This window comes from Rattus norvegicus, chromosome 9 (assembly GCF_036323735.1).
Source record: "Rattus norvegicus strain BN/NHsdMcwi chromosome 9, GRCr8, whole genome shotgun sequence".
Taxonomy (NCBI): Eukaryota; Metazoa; Chordata; class Mammalia; order Rodentia; family Muridae; genus Rattus; species Rattus norvegicus.
Genome location: NC_086027.1, coordinates 110025058 through 110041995, shown reverse-complemented (window position 1 = coordinate 110041995; position 16938 = coordinate 110025058). Strand labels below are relative to the sequence as shown.

General features: G+C 42.7%; 1 protein-coding gene across 5 annotated transcripts in view; it reads left to right on the top strand.

The window, feature by feature from the left end:
- Efna5 (ephrin A5) overlaps positions 1-16938 on the top strand; it is a 278611-nt gene that overhangs the window by 401 nt on the left and 261272 nt on the right. For 2 of the 5 annotated variants that reach the window (XM_063266542.1, XM_063266541.1), the window contains exon 1: positions 219-16938. This exon is cut by the window's right edge. The gene's annotated coding sequence lies outside the window, so the exon portion shown is untranslated. 5 annotated transcript variants of the gene reach the window in all.

The window sequence follows — 16938 nt, the reverse complement described above, 5'->3', positions numbered from 1 at the left end:
GCTCGGGCTCCGCGGGCCTGTTTCGGGAGCAGGGGACACGGCGGCCGGGAGCGGCGCGCACCAGCCGCAGGCAGCGCGCGCCCTCGGAGCCTGCGTCGCCAGACGCCGCTGGCCGCCCGGCGCCGGCGGGAAGCGCTCGCTCCCCGCCGCTCTTTGTTAACCACGGCGGCAGGGCAGGCGGCTGCTCGCAATCCCCTGGGCTGTGCGGAGCCGCTGCCTCCGACCGGGTGCAGGGGAAGACACGGGAATGGGCGGGAGCCCCGCACCGGGGACATCACTTCCCAGCCAGGGAGATTGGCCCGCACCTCCGGATCCCGGCTTCAGGGCTTGGGTGCTGGTAGCCTCGGGTGCGTACCGCGGATCAGGTCCTCCCTGGAGCCTGGGGGCGCAGGGCTGGGGCCGAGACCCTGCCAAATAGCATCAAAGTTTTTTATTTTTATCTTATTTTATTTTATTTTTTGATTTAAACACAATTCCTTCTTTTCCCTCCTTGCGCACATAGAGAGCGCGCACCCGTTAGAGGGAAGCGAAGGGGGGTGGTTGGGTGGGTGGGTGAGTGGGAAGCGGAAGCTTTAGTGTTTAATGTTCTTTTTAACTGCGAGATTCGGTGACCTCCTACCCCCATATAAACCGCCACCCCCCAAGTCGGTTTAGGCCCATCGCGCTTGGCGGTGGAAAGGATTCTTCCAGGTCGGGCACCCTCCTTTTCCCCCCAATGGGCTTAAGGTGCCAGAAAGTTTGATCGAATGCCGGGTTACGTCACGAGTGCAGAGCGAGCCGCTGGAGTTGGCGAGCCGGAAGGTGGGAGCCTTCGCCCCCGGGGCCTGGTGCTGCGCTGCTGGAGGGACGCGCGCGGCTACCTGCGACAGCGCCTCGGCGACCCCGAAGCCTGCAGGCTCGGCAGGAGGCTGGAGGCGGGCGCCGGGGACTGCCCTAGCGCACGCTCTGGGCCCCAGCCAGCCGCTGCTACCCTGCGATCCTGGACCCCGGAGAGGGGAGGAGGGTCATACCCAGCGCCAAGCAGACCTTTTCGGGTCCGGGCTGTTCCCAAACCTTACTTTCTCCCGGATCTGGACCCAGCAGTCGGGCCGCTGGGCCCACATCTCTCTCGGTTTCCAGCTGTGGGCTGGTGGTATTGGTGTGTTGTCCTGGGAGGGAAGCAGTGTTGCTTGTACCTAGGATCACAGGTTTTTCTCTGGGCTGAAGTGGAAGTTGCGAGAAAAGAGGCGGGAGGCCGAGGACTGAGCCTGTGGTTGTGGCGCATCTAACGCTCTAGGCGAGGGGGCCAGCGGATTCTTCTGATTCCGTTTCCCACCAGCCCTTTCTAGTGCCTCCGGCTCTCGCTCCGTTATAAATTCCGAGGTTTCCTCGGTTGACGAGGGTCAGTCAGCAGGGACGAAGAGCAGATTTCTCCAAGAACGCTCAGGATCGCCCATCCTAGGGAGAAATCGCCTCACCCTGTTACTCCGGCCCAGTCACACCCAGGTAGCCTAAAGTGCCTGCCTGACCTAAGTGGAGACAACCCTGAAAGTTTGCGTTTTAAATAAAAAAGGGGTGTCATGGGGTGGGAATTAGAGTAGGAAGCTATTTCCTCTTTGACACACCACTAGCCACTCTTAGGAAAAGAGAAAGAGACTACCTCTGTCCCAGAATATGCCTTTTATTAAGGCTGACAAGACAAACAGGGCAAGGTTTACATTTGCAATGGTGTTAAAAGCAAGTCTAATTACGTCGCTTGGGGGTAGGCACCTTGGACTTTACTGGGCAGCGTGTGTGTAACATCAGTTTATGTTTGTAAACTTAAATGATTTCTCCAGTAAAGTAGAGCCAGTTATTTGAATTTTACTCTTTGTCACTCAAAAAAATTTCTTTTAGTGGGGTCTTTTTTGTCCTGGTATTCATTCATTAGAAAGTTGGCTGTCTCAGTTTGCCTTGGGTTAGGGCAGAGGAAAGCATCAGCTAGTCCGGTCTTCCCCCCTCTTCATCTGTCAAGCTAGGCTCAGTAAGTTGCCGGACATTTGATCTCAGTTTTATGCTTTTGATACCGTTGTTTGGTTTGAGATTAGCAAATTGATTTTTGTCATAGGTCATGTTTTTTAATAGATCTGCCCTTCCTAAAGAAAACTTTCTCTCAGGATGCCACGGTAGGTTGAACCTGCTGAGTTATAATCTGTAGACTTTTGAAATACCAAGAATAGTCTTAAACCAGCATGCCAATTCGCAGGCTGTGAAAATAACTCTCGATCTGATGATGAACAGTCTGATTGTATCCCAAAGAAAGAACCAGGGACCTTTCTCAGATCCAGCATTTAATAGTCTACACCGATTTATGGAGGCATTTATCGTGGTATGTTGCTGCATTAAAACTAACTTTAAAAAGTAGGTAGTGATAGGTAGTTTTAATTCAGATTTATTAATTGAAATGCATTTTTTTTGTGTGCGTGTGCATCAGGAAAAGTCAGTTTGATGTAACCAAAAGGCACAAGTGCAAAATAAGTAATTTCAAAGAAAACCTAGCACTTTGTTACAGAGATAGAAAACAATTTCACAGAACTTGTATGGGTTTGTTTAGTATTATAAGTTAAATGTGCATTTTCATCGACATCATGGCTTTGTAATGTTGGACCCAACTTTTGGCCTTCTATAGATGTGTCAAGATTCTGCTAAGTTAGTAGACAGACTCCAGCCTCTGGAAAATACGTGAACATATTACTTGCAACTTAAATTCTTTTTTAACTAGAAGCTTGGTGGACACCAAAGCTTAAATTGGTAAGAATGGATAATTTCTGTCCACAAAGTAAATGGAGCAGATTCTGCTTGAAGCTGTGTTTATTTAGGTTGAAATAAAACCAAATATATCTTGGTCATCTTCAGGAAGCAGCTCACTCTATACTGGTTCTTGAAGTCACTTCTGTGGCAGATAGAATTTTGTCTACTGTATAGAATTTATGTCTACTGTATCTTTACTGAGTTTGCATTGATGACCTATCTGTAAGTCTGTTATTTCAAGAAAATATAAACTCATATCCTGTCCAAATAGGGTTCCAGTTGGAGCCTGTCCTCCAGTGTCACTCCTGGGCAGTGGATATTTAGATTTTAACTGTTGCTAACTATTGTTGCCTGGATTTATTGGACAGTGAACCCAGCTGATTTTATGCACCAAATTGGCACAAATCTAGGAAATAGCACAAATGTGTGAACTAGGGACTGAGAAGTATCCGTATAAACAGGGCTACTATGTCACACTTGCCAAAATGTATCCTTCACCTTTCTCAAATTCAAAGGGTGCTGGAGTTTCACCTAAAAGTGTGGACAGTCCTCTTTAAAGGGTTGCCCTGCATTCTGAGCTGGCCTGTAAGGGAATCATCTGCATGGTAAAAATCTAACTCGAAGGGAGTTTAACTATTTAAGTTAAAACCATAGAAAGCTTCAAAGAACTTTTAGTATATGTGCTGCCGAAGCGAGCACATTCAAAGAACTTTTAAAAGATAACTTACAATAATAAAACTTTATTTGCCTTCCCCCTTGGTAGCTATGCCTACACAAATAGACAAGGCTTAATATTAGGGACACGTCCGTTATCCTGGAGATTGCTGCAAACAGTTTGATGCTTCCAACAAATACTCTCGTAAGCACTTGTGTGGATCCTGGAAAGTCGCTCTTTGGTTTCTCTGTTTGCCAAAATGACTCCAGAGTCATGAAGCAGATCTCCCGATTTGTATTGTAGATGAGGGCGTGGAAAAAATATTGATGATGGTTGCAAATATAACTGATGTTCTCCTCAACCTGTGTTCCGCTACGGTTTGAATATTATCAGCCTGAGAGTTCATTTCCTTAATATGAGTAATATCACGGAGACTACTGAGCCCACCAAATTGGCTTCTGTTGTTGTATCCATCCATCCATCCATCCTTCCTCTCTTTCTTTCTTTCGTTCCTTCCTTCTTTCTTTCTTTCTGGAACTATGCGAAGCATCTCACGTAAGAGTGATGACTCATCATTTAGCTGTGTCTCCATGTGTAGAGTTCTAGAGAGATTAGTAATGTGGGTTATCAGTCCTGAATGCTTCTTCATGTTCGGGACCTATGCGCATAAATAAATAGAGAGAAGTGCTAATAGTTTTCTAAGAATATTCCCTTGAGTACTTTTCTTTCAGAATTTGGTGGTTCTTCTTTTTTTTTTAAAATCTGAACCATCATTAGTTTGGTCCTGTATGCCAGAATGCTGGCACCCTCCCTTTCCCATTGACAAATAAATGAAGTCATCAAGGTTTAAGATCTAGGAACTAGTTGTGAGGAGAGAGGAAAGGTTTATTTTCATTTCCAGTGGGCTCTCTGGCTGAGTTTGTAAAGGACTTCTTTATTTTTGAAGTTTAAAAATTTTAAAGGGATGTCTGTATGTTCAGGACATATTTCCTCTTTAAATAGATGGCGTCATGTAAAAATGTAACTTCGAGTTTCAGAGCCTATGATCTATCATTTTATTTGCTGTGTTGGGACCATTTTATCGTTTTGGTATTTATATCAGATTCTACGTTAGGCTGCTAACCTGTGTCTTTGCATGTGTCCGTTAATAAGAGATCTGCAGTCTACAGTGGTCTTTCTCCCTCCTCTCCCCTTTAAATATAGGTATTTGCAGAAGAAGTCTGCTCTTTGGTTTTTGGCTTGTCTCTCCTGGAGTTTTACAGGGTTAAGTTAGCTAAGGACTTTATTATTTCCCAGTCATTGTGTGCACTATTTTATATATGCACACTAAGCTATCAGAAAGCACATGCTGTCTGCTCTTAAGGCTACTGACCTATCATTGCCGTGGGAGGCAGCTGCACAGACTCATTCCACATTTCCAATATGAAACCGATGACTTTAAGCTAGGAGTGACCAAAGATACCAGGACAGTGTTTAGTGATTCACTTCTTCTGGTGTGTGATTTGAATGGTATAAGCCAGGATGTTTTGTGGCCGATCCCCAGTAGGGCTTTGTGCCTGTGAAAACAGGCAGGTTTAGATGGAACCCTTAGCTATTTGGGGCAAATTAACTTCCTGGATTTTCTGCTGTTTAATCTTGCAAAATACAGGCATTTCACTGCAGTCTCCCCATTGGCCTGGTTTCCTGTTGGACAGCGACAGATCAAGATGGCACCTCCCTTCTCTCCTGTTGCTATGAACTGAGCAAGCTACCAGCTTCACGCTGGGCCAGAAAAGTGAATGAGTACAATTAGTCCTTCAGGAGTCCTGGGCTGTGCTAGCTGGGGAACAGAAGATGCCAAAATAACTCTAGAGAAAGAAAGGGGGAGAGAGAGAGAGAGAGAGAGAGAGAGAGAGAGAGAGAGAGAGAGAGAGAGAGAGACAACGTAAGAATATATTTAGAAAAAAAACCCAACAGTTTTATGTCTATAGCAGCGCTTGGTGCATTGTTTATTTTTCAACAGAAACCATTTGCTTAATTTTTGAAGAAGACTCTATTCTATTCTATGTCTTTTTTTTCTGATTGTTGCGAATAACCCCAAGCTATAAGGCTTCTAAAAGGTATGATCTCTTCAGTAATGAACCACTCTGTGGTGATTCAGTCAGTCCACAGTATTGATTTTTCTCTTCGTAAGTAGTATATAAGCTATTAGAATAACAGCATAACTTTACAGTATCCATGTTGTAAGGAAGCCTGTGTCCCCTCAGCACAGTGGGGAGGGCAGTCCTTGTCCTTTGCCCGGGACAACTCATTCAGATCAGTCTTCTGAACAGAGAGGGGGAAAATTGTCTTTTGATCAGTTCTGACAAATAACACCTTCATATTCAGGCATAAAAGCTTCAAAGAGGGGAGCGCGAGCAGCGAGATATTAACACTCAACTTTTAATAATTTGTCTTACCATAGTGGTCTTTGCCAAACGCCAATAAATTACTGTCTCTTTGAAGGGCCTGATTTATATTTCTCCATTTATATGTTAGTCTGCTTCTCAACCCATGTCCTGAGATGTTTTGTAGAAAAGTTTCTTGTGATTAATGTGAACCTCCAGTGTTTCTGAACAGGATATTACTCAATACTAGAAAGTCTGCTTTCTTCCCCCCTCCCCACACCTCTTAAATTTGCTTGCATTGTGTGTTTTCAAAATGTAGTCAGTCACAAGCAAGTCTGCACAGGGACACAGAACCACTCGGTTTAAAAGTAAACATTAATAATGCAAACTTTCTCTGCTAAAATTATCACGCATATTTCTTATTGAGGAGCAGTCGTGTGTTTTGGTCTTCTTGATGGTCTGTAGCTCTGGCTACTCTCTCTCTCTGAAGGATGACTGTGGGGCTCCCGAAGTCTGTGTACCGGCCATTTACTTGTAGAACATTTGTCTGAACACAAACCCTTGATTTTTGAGCTTTCTGGATCTAGTTTTCAAACAGTGAGCCATACGTTTCAACAAAACATGACTTTAAAATATTGGGAGCTCAGCTCCTACTGAACTTACCTAGTTGCTGTGAGACTGTGGGGATGCCTCGCACAGCTTTCATTCAGGAGGGTTCTATCAGCCTCAATAAGGAAAAGTAAACCTTTGTCATCTTTAGACACATCCTTCAAACAACTGACAGTTGACAGGCTGAGGAAAATGTTACTGTCAGGTCTTATTTTCCCCTCGTGAGGAATAAAAATAGGTTCAGATGATTTTTTTTTAAAAAAAATGTGTTTAAAAGTTACTTCGAAATGGAGGGAAATATTTCTAATTTTTATGTGGAAGTCATAAAATTAACCTGCGCGTACTTCAGGGAAGGTCAGTGAAGTGAGTTTCAAGGAGAGATTCTGAGCCGTTAATTTCCTATGCTTTCACTCTTCAGAAGTCAGATGCAGTTGAACCGATGGCGTATTGCAGGGTGTTTTGATATCGGATCCTTACGAGATATGAATTGATAGTATTCCTACTGCGACTCAGCCAGTGACCTGACTTTCACGCCTGGTGACCAGGATTTGGTATGAAAACAGGAGTAAGAACTTAGCCATTTCTGAGATATCTGTGCCTTCATGCACATGCGTGTAGGCATTGGACGGTTGTGCTGTTCGCACACAAAGGTTGGGCCAGTTTGAGAAATGCCTTTGTGGCTAATACTCATAAGTATCTGTACAGGGTGCTGGGTACATCCCCAGGCAGAAGCCTACCAACGCACAGGAGTTGGAGTAAGACCTGAGTCGAATTTCTGCATTCAGAAAAGCTGGTTTTGGATTCCAGCATCTTTCTTTTCTTCCCCCCCTTTCTCAAAGCAGCCATCTTGTTTTAAGGCTGATTTTATTTCTCTCGTGAAAATTGTCTGGAAATGAGTAGGGAGGGGAGAGGTCTAAACAGCCAAGCGTGCATTTTTCGTGGGACTCTAAGCGAGAAGGGATTATCTTATTTGCAAAGCCACAAATGTGTTGTCTTTCTGTACTCAGTTGACAAAAGGACGTATTAGATAGTGTTAACACACTTAGCTGAGGTGTATCATGCGTCAGATGCTAGGCTGTACCGTGATTCCTTAGGTACTTCTCTCTTTAGGCTTACGGTCATTGCTAATGTCCCTGCCGTCACCCCATCCTCTGCCTTTTCTTTCTGCTGACCCAACTGAGAAGTTCTTCCTATTGTTTGATATCAGCCCCTTCCCTCCCCCCACAACCCTAGCAGACATACACATAATTGTATGTGTTACCAGGTATCTTTATGCAGTAAGAGGCAAGGATAGAAATGTAGATGCCTCCCGAAATAAAACATTTATAGGCTTTGAGAAGCATGGTGTGAAGTTAGAGCCCAGGCGCCCCTTTAAACACAGCACGCATATATATGTATATATAAGCTTATATGTATATATATATATATATATATACACATACACACATATGTATACACACATATATGTATATATACATATATATGTATATGTATACGTATATGTATATATAAAATACGCAGTTTTTTGAGGGTACCAGAAGAGAACTATTTCAGAGGTGACACACATTGGTTGCTGAAACTCGTGAGATCCTACCAGCTGAGTCTGCTGTGTTTCCTACCGTGTTCTGTATTTCTGGGTACATTTGGAAGAACATGTGGTCTAGTAAACTTTACCAAAAGTTTACACTACACTTCTAGCTGCTGCATCTGTTTGATGATGTCTGAGAACATCATTATCATGTATTTCAGTAAAAGCAAAAGCTTCCCGAAGATTAATTTCTGAAGTAGCCTGACTCAGTCTGTCTCGTTTAAACTGGGTGCTGATGAGTGCTCCGTCTGCCTCAGACCACCGCTCAGTAGAAGAGCGGGGTAGATTCAGGGTCAAGCTGGGAAGTAAAATGCACATTTAAAGAACAGATAGGCCTCTTCTGCTTAAAGTCAAGGTCTGAGTTGAAAGAGACTTCTGCACCAGAAAACTTACCTCTGAAGTCCCTTGTCTCTGAGGTCTGTTGTCTGCTCCCTTTCGACTGCTAGAGATTAAAATACCTGAGCGTTCAAAGTGACCTTTTAATTTTAAATGAACTAACAAATACCTTTTTTTGGTTGTTTTTTAAAAAATGTTTCCAAGCTGTTAGAGTTTCCATTTTAGGTTTTATTAGTGACTTACTTATATAGGTTAAGAACTATAATTAACAATTAGCTCTTGCCCCTTACTATGCAAACATGGAGGATGAAAGCCTTTCTCTATAGAAAATGTGGTCTTGTGGTTTGAGTAAAATTAAGTGATGGTTTAGCGAAGCCATTAATTGCAGTACAAATTGTTACTCGGGTTTTGATCACGGGGAGGAGGACATGATACTTGATGTTTCTGAGATGTCAGGGGGATTAACATTTGGTTGCATTTCCTGAGTTCAGTATACAGGAGACTTAACCTTCTGAGTGAAGTTTTATAGCGTTTAATTTAATGGGGACAGGTGAGAATGGGCAGAGAGGCCTAAGTAACTCTCAATATGGGGAAACTGCCTTTTGTATTTAACAATTAGGTTAAACAGAGTGGGAGCAAATGAGCCCAGCCCGCCTTCTATTGTTTCAGAGCAAGAAAATGCAGACAGATGTCGGAATGTGGAAGCAGTGACCTCTGACTCGCACAGCATGGCCACTGCCCTGGCACATAAGTGTCCTGAGCCACCATCGTAGCATTTGAAGGGAGTGACACTTTGGGATAGAGACCCCTGTGTAAGGCTTTTCCCAAAGCCTGGTTCTCAACTTCAGTTTAACTCCCCCCACCCCACCCCCATATCCTCCCCCCACCCCTGTACCCCTCCCTGCCTCCCATGAGAAGTGTTTCTCTGGCTCAGAGCTTGGTGACTTCTGGATGTGTTCTCCACATATCCAGTTAGTACAGTTGCTTCCAAATAATTTTACTCATGCAGTTGGAATCATGCAGAAGGCTGCAGGAGGCTCACACGTACCTTTCTGTCACAGCAGAGAACATTTGCCTGCTTTATTTACCTAATACTTTTTTTTTGTTTTGTTTTGTTTTAAAGAGGTGGCTTTGTTTCAGGCCTTTTCTTTTAATTCCACGTCTGCAATCTCACCAGTAACCTCCGGGGTTCAGACAGACCATTAATGCTTTAGATACTGTGGCATTCAGTGTTTTCTTCATATATTTGTTTACTGTTAGTGCTTCAATAAACTTTTATGCCTATTTCTGTAGCTTTCTGCCAGGGGCTCCATTTATTAGCATCTAGTGACCCAGCACTAAAGAGGGGTGCAGTTCAAATAGTGGTGCTTCTGACGGGGTTTTGTGTCAAACCAGAGCAAATAATAGGGAAGCGAGAGCTGCCAAAATGTGTCTCCCAATTACTAATTAATCAGACGAGGAAGGACCTCAGTGGCGGATCTCGTGTCCACCACGGCAGCAACTTGGGGATGCTTCATCTTAAACACCGTATCTTCAAGTAAGCCACCTCCAGGAAGCACAGCACCCAGATAGGAGACACGGATGTTCATTGTTTTTAAAGTCTCTGAAAGGGGAGACCAAACTCCAATTTAAAACCAAATCTTTGGGCTCTCCACCGCCATTATCAAAACACAAAGCTATTCTAAAGAGTACTCCCCTTATTAATATGCAATGCCTTTATGCTTATTAATATTTTAGTGCAAGCATTATGCTATTCTTGGCTTCACTGTACCCTTACTTTATTATTGGGAGACTTGGGTCCACTTTCAAACTTTCCCCCCAACACTTTGTACGAGTCATCTGTATGTTGGAGATTACTTGTGACGAGAGGAGGACACCTCCCTCTCCCACAGATTAAAATGTGTACGTAGGCACATTCTGCTTCTTCTCCAGCCGTGCTTCCTCTACGGTTGCTGGGCCCGTAATTAAATGCCTGTTATTAACGTATTTTTTCTATAGCATTTACAACATAGAAAGGGGAGGGTCTTGGGCAGCACTACAGCTGGCAGGGGACCAATGGAAACTAATTACACACTCAGCCGTCACTGTTGTCAACAACGTGTGTGTGTGTGTGTGTGTGTGTGTGTGTGAAGTATCTTTTACTTCAGATTTGAGCTATACATTTTCTGAATCTAAACTAACCACTAGCAACAAGGTGTACATTCGCCATCTAATTTGGCTAATTAGGTCCAAGAACAACAGTTCTTGGATGGGGGGGGGGACACCCCTCTCCCTCTCCCCCTCAATGTCCTTCCTTCATGATGTAGATGGAACCAGTCAATCCATGCCTCTGAGTTGTCTCGCTAATTTAAATATTATTTGGGCGTGGTCTTATGATCCGCGCACACATGTTGTTAATGATCTGAATATCTCGTGAGGACTCTTACTTCCGGACCGTGGATGTTTGTGTCAATATCTGGATGACCAGGAACTGATCGGTTTATTTCCACATAGTTTGTGGGCACTATCTCACAGTCCCAGCCACTCAGACTTCGTTAAGAAAGTAAAGCAGTGAATAGTGGTGTTTGTTTGTTTTCTTCCAAGTCACCACAGCTTTGGTGCATTTGGGGGGACGCCTTTGAAGCAGTTAAATATCAGGGTGTTCCAGAGTCAGTTCTGAGCTAGTTGCTTCACAGTCGGTGCACTGGTCCTGCACAGAGTCAGACTGTGTCTTACATAAATATTTTACATCGACACTTTTCCATCTATTACTTGTATCTCATACTAAAGCCAGACAGGGGGAATTCTGGGAATTTTATATCGGTTCGATACAATTTAAAAACAAAAACAAAAACAAACAGAAATTTCACATTAGAGAAGTGTTACAGGTATTAGTGATAATATATTCATGTGTTGGAAACTTAGAAGTTCTGACTGATGAAATATTTACTGAGGGGTACCGTGTGTAAAGCACTGAGGAGTATACCCAAGACTCAGAGGGAGACAGGAGAGTCTTTGCTCATAAACAATCCAAGGGTTTGGTTCAGAGCTAAGAACTTTGTGGGTATAATGACACTACGGACTAGACGGCACTTTAAGAAGTCTTTACACCATTTTACCTGACAGGCGTCTGTAAAGTGACTACTGTGGGCTAGGTATTGTTCTTGGGGCTGGCAGTGTCACAGGCCAGCCACCAGGAAGTATTCATCTATTGCTTTCTAGGTCCCTTTGTCTCCCCGTAAGGTGTGTTCTGAGCTCTTGAGGAATCTTGCTGAAGTGCAGATTTTAATTCAGTAGAGCTTGGTAGGGGCCTTGTGTCTCGAATTTCTGACAAGTTTCTGGGGAAGAAACCGCCAGAAACATTGATGTGAGTTCTCTGGTTGTGAACATGGGGCTCTGTGTATATTCAGTGGAAGAGATTTCTTTTTCTGGCTCCTTGTAAGGACTTGGGGGGTAGTGTTTGCCTTGAGCTGTCTATGTAGCCATCTCTCTGGTTTCTAAAAGGGCTTCGTGTCTGCATGAGTGAAAGCTATTTGTCATTTGAAAGGCCTGAAAGGCCCAGCAGTCCTCATTTCTAGCCCTTTCCATGAAATTGCAGACATATAAAATGAAATTGTACATTGATGTTTATGCTTCATTAAGAACATCCCACTAACAAGGTCAACGCTGGGGATGTGGTTGTAAGTCCTCTCTGTAGACAAGACCCACTTCAGCGAGAACGTTGTCTTGGTCCAAGAAGTTCGAAGAGAATTCCGCCATTAATTTTAAGGATATTTACACACAGACCTTCCCCGAAGGTACTGTGAGTAGCGATTCCAGAATGACACCTCAAAAAACAGATTTTTAACATTTTGCAATTTAACTCCATGTGGCCAAACGAGCCTAAAATGTTTATCTTATATTCAGCATGGAAGATGTCCACTAGCAGTTCTGCCCCCAGTGGCTGAGTTTCCTGTGGGTGGCTTTCAGGAGCCTACGCTTCCCGCAGAGTCTTAAAGACTTGGAGGAAAAACATATCTTCCCGTGCTGAATTTCTGTTATTCCAGTGTCCCTCGTGAGGAAAGTGCTCCTGTAGCGTCAGTCTGTAGCTATGTTCCTGGGTCCTGTACTACTACAGCTCATTTTCTTCTGTCTCACAGATATCAGGCGATTCTCTCTTTTATTAACATGCCAGGAATGGGGCTCGTTAAATTTGGTTATTGTGCCTTCTTCTGTTTATTGCTTTGTCCTCTTTCACTTGCCGTGAATACAGTGTTACCATCCTAAGTGAACCCTAAGCCTCTCAAAGCCTCAACCGATAGACTCGATGTTGTTACAAAAAGAAAGATAAGTAAATCAAGTATTTATGAAAACAAGGCAGCATGCGGGCATTGCACTTAGCTGTCCCTTTATTTTTAACTAACTAATTAATTAGTCAATTAATGTTATTATTGTTGTTGCTGAGACAAAGTCTTATTTTGTAGATCAGACTGGCCTTGAACCCACAGAGATCAGCCTGCCTCTGCCTCCCAAGTGCTGAGCTTCAAGGTGTACACTGCCACTCCTGCCGCGCTCTAATTTTATAACAGTGTTTGCCAACACTTTTTTGCAGTTAATTGTAAAGCGGAAGTACGTATCCTCCTTGTTAAATTCTTGATATAATGAATTTAATTAAAATTCTGGGCAGCAGTTTGTAAGAACAATAAGCATCATTAAGAATAGGAACTCAGTGTAAGGCTGTTCATTTATAAGGACACTTTCATGCTCCTTGTGATATGCACCAGGCAGGTTTTTAGTAGGAACACTGAGGGCAGCTCTCACTGTTTCTAGGGTTTGTCATTCTCCTAGATTAAAAATTTGGAGAAGCCGTCTATGACTGCATGTGACTTTTGGAAGGGAAGTATGCTATGCGTCTAGAAGGCTTAAATTTAGGAATAGACTGTATTAACTGAGTAAAGTGAGGGCATTTTATTTTTCAAAGATATATTTATTAGATTTATATAAGTATACCGAAGCTGTTTTTTTTTTTTTTTTTTTTTTTTTTGGTTCTTTTTTTCGGAGCTGGGGACCGAACCCAGGGCCTTGCGCTTCCTAGGCAAGCGCTCTACCACTGAGCTAAATCCCCAACCCCCCGAAGCTGTTTTCAGACATACCAGAAGAGGGCATCTGATCCCATTACAGATGGCTGTGAGCCTCCATGTGGTTGCTGGGATTTAAACTCAGGACCTCTGGAAGAGCAATCAGTGATCTTAACCACTGAGCCACCAGCCCCAGGGCATTTTCGTATCTCCAGAGAATGGCTTCATTCAAAATAGGATCATGCACCTAGGTCTTATGATCACCAACAGGCTTAGAGGACAAGATGTCCATTAGTTCTGACTAGTGTTTTGCTCCCCCACTAAAAAAAAAAAAAAAAAAAAAAAAAAGAAAGAAAAGAAATATATTGAATGTGTTTCAAAGTTATTGTTTTCTGTCATAATAATAGATTGTGACTGAGTTTTTAGAGGGGTGTGTGTATATACATTAATAGATCATAACTTAGATTTAGGTGTGCGTATGTACATATATATAATATATATAAATATATATATATTTCATTAATAGATTGTAACTGAATCTTTAGATGTGTCTCTGAGTAATTCATGCACTTTTAAAATTTCGGTTTTATATCACAGATGTTTAAGGTAAAGCTGTCTTTTTCTGAGCATTACAGAGGCAAGGACTTAGAGAACAAGATATTTAAAAACACCTCAGGGCGCTGGAGTGATGGCTTAGGGGTTAAGAGCACTTGCTGCTTTTACAGAGGACCAGGTTCCTCTCCCAGCACCTATGGCAGCTCACAACCATCCATGACTATAGCTCTAAGGATCTGATGCTCTCTTCTGTCCTCTGTGGGTATCAAGCACTCGGATGGTACACATACACACACACACACACACACACACACACACACACACACACACACACACACACGCAGGAGAAACACTAACTCTTACACACAGTAAAACAAATAAAACTAAAATTACATTAAGATGGATTTGCTAATCATCTCAGTATTTTTTGTTAAATTTTTGGATCTAGTTAAATTTCATTGCTGGTTGAGTTATAAGTTCTGTGCATAGTGGTACATATGGATCTCGATATTTTTTTAATCACAATAAGTAGATAGGTACAAAAAAATAATCTTTCCCTCCTGTGAAAATGTAAAGGTTTACGAAACCTTAAAATTGCAGAAAATGGACAGATCCCACCATAGCTCAGTAAGGCTGGGGAACAGAAGGATAAAGAGTTTAAGGGGGACACTTTTACTTTATGCAAGTAATTCGGTTTATAAAAATCAACATATCCTTATAAATTACAGATAAAAATGTTCTTAAAGTGGGGATGTGGCACATACCTGTAGATGCAGCACCCGGGAGGCTGAGGCAGGAAGAGCGAGTTTAAAGTCAGCCTGTGTTACATTGTGGTCTGGAAACAAGGAGCACTGTAAACAAAGCAACAACAAGTAACTGTTCTCAGAAGTGAAAACTTACTTTCAAAACCTCTTGGAAGTCCTTTCTAAAAGACAGATTTATCAGCATGCTCTGTGCCTGAAAGTTACAAACCTTGCATCTTTGTTTCTTTGTTTCTTTGTTTCTTTTCTTTTCTTTTCTTTTCTTTTCTTTCCTTTCTTTCTTTTTTTTTAGGAGTTCTCACTGCTGTTTATCCTTCGGTTGCTACTCTAGGAGAAATGTGAAAAAGTGTTACTTATGACATGTCTGCAAGACTTTCCTCACAGAAAGGCCTTTGGATCTCCTTTTAAAAATCAGTAATTTATTTTTAATGTTCTTTCTCCTCTCGGTTTGTTATCTGTATTGTTTTCTCTACTTTGGGCTTCATAGGTGTAATGAGATATCTCTCTCTCAAAGGAGAAATTAATGAATACCGACACTCTCCTGCAGAATGCTTGTACTTCCAATGAGGAGCTTGTTGAAACAAATCAATTCCTGTCTAGAGCCGTTCCTGAAGGCAGCCAGGCTGGCCCTGAGATCTCGGAGTTTTCTGAATCTAAGCCCCACCTCTCTGGCAGTAAGTCTCTTGATGTCTGTCTGCTCAAGAACTCTTGCTACTGTGGCCTTAAAACTAACTTGCATATTAATTAGGCACACACTAAGGGTAGGAGCACAGATAGATCCAGCGGGATTTGTCCAGGAGCACAGACTCAATCCCGATGAAGTCCCAGTAACATCACTACTGAAGGCCCAACTTCCTTGAAGAGCGGTCTGGTAGTTCCTGAGAGCAGATTTTACCTGGCATGCTTATAGTTAGTTAGGGGGAGGGCCAGTGTGCTCTTTATTTGTTCTAAAGTACCATCCGTGTACTTACGTAATTATTTTAGAACATCTTTTTATTCTTAGCCATTCCCCCTCAAACAAAGAAAAGCAGACCAGAAGAAATAATCAAGGATCCAGCTGTGAGACATCCAGAATTTTAAGGCTACTCAGCGGTGCGAGCACGCCCTCCGAGTTTATCATTAGGAGCTCGGAAATTGAGTGAGCGACCACTAAGGTTGCAGAGCAGATTTCCCTTAAAAGGGGACTCTTTAATACTTAGCATTAATACAATGCTTTAATGTTTAAAAGTGTATGCTCAAGGGACCGCTGGCCTTCTATATCTCCCTTCTCTTTTCGTTACATACCAAAGCCTTAACTTCCCAAGTTGGAAGTTAGAGTTTGTCAAGAAAACTAGCTCACTGTGAATTGTTTAACTTCTCACCGTGTTTTCCTCATATTTCTGATGAGAAGTTACAGCTGCTGCCACCCAAGACTCTTTCCCTCTCCCTCTCCCTCTAAAAGAGGATTTACTCGTTTATTTTTACTCATGCATGTGTGTGCACGTCTATTTGTTTAGGTCTCCACACATATGTGTGAGTCCCCGCAGAGGCCAGAAGAGGGTGTCAGATCTCCCGGAGCTGGGGTTCAGGTGGTTATGAGCCGTCCAAGGAGGATGCTGGAAAATGAAGTCTGGTCCCTGAGGTAGCAGCTCCTGCTCTTAACTGCCTTGCTATCTCTCCCGCCCTTCTACACGCCCTGCCCCCAAGCTTATTTTCTTTCTGAAAATATAGTAATGACGTTTGGCTTATCGACAGGGTTAGGGTTAGGGTTAAGGGTCCCTATACAAGCTTTCTGCAATGAGGTTAAGGTAGGTGATGGATTAGGTTCTAAAAACGGCACGGTTCACTTACTGATTTGGGTAGAGTCATATCCAATTGCCATTGGTTATAGCAGACAACCCAGACTTTCTTTTTTAGGCGTAGAATGGAAATCTGTAATAATCTCATAATTTCAAGTAAGATTTTGTAGCGTATTATGGTTTGATGGTTTGTGAGAATTGGCCCTGTATTATAATTTAAAAGGCATTAATTTAGCGCAGTAATTAAACATATTTATAGTTGAGTAGTTTTGCTCTTTAGTACACATAGGGTTTCTTCAGGTTATCTCAACAACATGCACTCTGTAACTGGAGTCACTTTGTCCCCAGAAGTAATGACTCTGAGACTTTTTCTATATGAATAATCACTTAGGCCAATAGCTTTGGCTGTGTTCTCTGACTAGCTCATATTCAGTAATCCAGTTTATTCTAAGTGTGCTGCATGGCTGGTTACCCCCTCGGTTTCA